At 45.5% G+C, this 3,706-nt stretch overlaps 1 pseudogene; it reads right to left on the bottom strand.

Moving 5' to 3' along the window:
• Positions 1 to 281: 281 nt before the first annotated feature.
• Positions 282 to 1,261, bottom strand: LOC134359688 (P2Y purinoceptor 4-like; annotated as a pseudogene).
• Positions 1,262 to 3,706: the final 2,445 nt, after the last annotated feature.

A 3,706-nucleotide genomic window follows, 5' to 3' on the forward strand; every position in this document is an offset into this window, starting at 1 on the left:
TACAGTGGACAGGGTCCTCACTAGACACTTGAACGTCTTAAATAATATTTACAGTGATATAGGATTACCTGTGTAACTCTTACTATCAGAAAAAATGTACAACATTGACTGAACCTTAAATGCAAATAGCAGTATAAACGATAAAATGAAGCTCTGCAGAATCGGAGATCGGAGTGGAAAGCAGGAGATGCTTTACTTGCAGCATTATACAGGGAAACACAGAATTAATGCTTCGAGTCAGCGACTGCTTCAAAAGCAGTGACTGGAAGCTGGAAGCAAGCTCACTGCTTGTTCCAACACCTTGTAAAACTCATAGCATTGCTTATTGACCCCTTAAATTTCTTGGATGAAAAGAAGTATAAAAAGGGGTCCAGGCAGCAGTTGGTGCTTGACAGTGCTAAACACCTGTAATAAGCCAGATCCACCACATTCAGAACTTGGCACTGCTCATAATGAAAGAATTTAAGTGTAATGCCAACCGTTCGAGACACATGCACTGGTGGGAAGCAGATTATAAAAATTGCCAGGGACATCACTATCATTTGTATGGACTTTATCTTCATATTCTGGCTCTTAAGTTGGTTGGGTTTCAGTTTTATAATGAAGCTAGCAAGCAAAGTGTAGCAAATGACCGAGGCAAAAAATGGGATGATATAGCCAATGAACAGAATAGCCGTGTTCCATACAAAGTACAGTGTCATCAGCTGATCCTGGTGAAAGCTCAAGCACTGCGTGGAATTGTTGACCTGGGTGGTTCTCAGCACAAAGAAGAATGGAAATCCTTGGACGAACAGAATGATCCACACACCCACACATGTCAGCTTCATGAATTTGGCTTCCTTAAAGATGGTTTTCTTGGTGCAGTGCACAACAACAATGTAACGGTGAATGCTGATAAGGGCCAGGAAGTAGATGCTCCCATACATGTTGGTGCTCAGTAAGAAGACCTTCAGCTGACAAAGGAACTCTCCAAAGGGCCAGTGCAACAGTGAGAAGTTTGCGATTATAAATGGGGCGGCAGGCGTTATAACAACATCAGCTAATGCCAAGTTGAACTGCAGAATCATTCCAGGACTCCATTTCTTAATACAAAACCAGAAGATCCACAGGCTGACACTGTTCAAGATGAAACCTGCTGAAAAGATCAAGCTTAGGAAAATTGGGATGGAAGTGCCCAGATTCTCTGGCTTACAGTCGGGACTCCCCTGGAATTGGTGCTGTTCACTGCCTGGTAGGTAAGGGTGAAGGATGAGTTGTCCATCCTCAGGCCGTGAACCTGGGAGGAAAACTGAAAGGTGAAGTACACAATATATCAACACAAACAGGTAGAACTGTTGCAGGATCCTCGGTTGAGAGGTGGGAATAGGTGGGATCTTCAGCAGCAGGGAGGCAAGTGAGAGGCAGTGACACAGAAGTCAGTAAGAGCAAGTTGAAAAGATGAGGCAGGCAGGGAGCGAGGGAAATCTACTGGATTAAATTTCAATGCAGGAGCTTTACAGGTAAGGGGGATGAACTCAGGGATGGATAGCTCCATGAGACTGGGATTGTATGGGTGAGGGAGGGGTAGGGCTAGCAGCTAGCAACTATGTGGGATGTGGGATAGAGGTGGAGGAAAGGGAAGGGGGGGGGGAAGTTGCATTTCTAATTAAAGAAAACATCATGGCAACAGCCTGAGATAAAATTACTGAGAGATCATTCAGTGAGGCTTTATGTGTTGAGAAATAAGAAGGAAGGGGCAATCACCTTGCTGGGATTGTACTTTGCAGGACCCCAAAGAGTCAATGGGAATGGGAGTAACAAATATGCAGGAGGATTGCAGAAAGATGCAAGGGTTGCCATAGAAAGGGATTTTAACTATCCTAACATAGACTAGGACAGCCTTACTGTTAAGGGCTTTGTTGGGGCGGAATATTTTAAATGCATTCGGAAACGTTTCCTCCGGCAATATATAGAAGGCCTTACCAGGGATGGACAAAGTTTGACCTATCTTTGGGTAATGGGGTGGAACAGGTGACTGAGTTGTCAGTGGGGTCCTTGGAGCCAGTAACCATCATTCTATTAATCTTAAAATAATAATGGAAACAGACAGACAGGTCCATGAGTTTAAGGTCTATGTGAGGACAAGGTGAATTTTGATGGTATGAGACAGGAGTTTCCAAAGGTTGATTGGAGGAGGTTGTTTTATTTGGAGTTACAGTGTGGAACAGACCCTTCTGGCTCGGTGAGCTGTACTGCCCAGCAACCGGGCTATTTAACCCAAGCCGTATCACAGACAATTTACTATGACCAATTAACCTACTAACTGGTTCGCCTTTGGACTGTGGAGGGAAACCGGAGCACCCAGAGGGAACCCAAGTGCTCGTGGGAAGGATGTATACACTTCTTACAGAGGACACTGAAACTGAACACCGAACCCTGATGCCCAGAGTTGTAACAGCATTGCGACTGTAGTGCCCCGTTATATAAAGGAAAAGGGACCACAGGCAGGAGGGAGGCTTCTGAAGGTGAGATAGTGAGAGCTGAAGATCTGCAGGGTTCCTGTTCGAGGCTGATAGGAATAGGGAACCCTAGATGACAAGGAATATCCATACCCTGGACGGAAAAACGAAGGTGCAGGGGTCATTTACAGGCAACTGGAATGACGTGAATCTCCACAGGAATATAGGGGATGCAGGGATGTACTCAAGAAAGAAATCAAAAGAGCAAAAAAGGATCAGAATCAGGTCTAATATTACTGACATACATTGTGAAATTCATTGTTTTGCAGCAACAGTACAGTGGAATATATAATGATAATAATAAACTGTAAATATACTGTTACGAGAATACACATAAAATTAAGATGTTTGCTGGCCTGGGCTAGCATCAGTGGCATCAGCAGTTGGTCTGCCACCTGCCCTCAGGGGAAGGAGAGATAAGGAACAATGGAGCAGCGTCTGGAGATGTGTAATGAAGGGACGTGGGAGAGAGAGAGCTGTCTGGAGCGGCTCCCCCCTTTGAACCTTGAACTGTTTGAAGTGATGGACAGGCGATACCCCAGCAGGGGGATAAAAAGGGACCGGTTCGCTAAGGCAGGACACACACGCCACCCGAGGTAACGAGACCCTGGAAGCGGTGCGCCTCTCACGAGAGGGTGAGAAGTACCAGACAACGCCCGGGGTGGAAAGGTATGATCAGCGGGAACCCGGTGTGTGTCCGCCCTTGCCTGCGTGCCGGGTTCACTGCAGAGGATCGACCGCATCTGGAGGAGGGGTCACAGTCGGTGACCTCAGGTGACATCACCAAGGACCCGCCCAAAAGTTGCTTGTGAGCCATCTCGCAGGTCTGTGAGTGAAGCAGTGTTCTGAATGATCAGTTGTTCCTATTCTGTCTCTCTCCCCGCACGTTGTCCATCGCCATGGCAACGATTACTGCGAACTGAACTTTGAGTCACTTGGAAATTTGGTCATTTACCCCTAGACAACAATAGAGCTTGATTGATGCTGTTATCTTAATTCTGTGCACATGAGTGGTTATCATTGCTGAACTGTTGCATTTATTATCCTTTCGATTACTGTGTTGCTTGTTTCTTTAATAAAACTTTCTTAGTTCTAGTACTCCAGACTCCAACTGAGTGATCCACTTCTGCTGGTTTGGCAACCCAGTTACGGGGTACGTAACAATACATATATATTAAGTAGTGTAAAAAAAGAGGAACACATAGTGA

Source organism: Mobula hypostoma, chromosome 21, assembly GCF_963921235.1.
Source record: "Mobula hypostoma chromosome 21, sMobHyp1.1, whole genome shotgun sequence".
NCBI lineage: Eukaryota > Metazoa > Chordata > Chondrichthyes > Myliobatiformes > Myliobatidae > Mobula > Mobula hypostoma.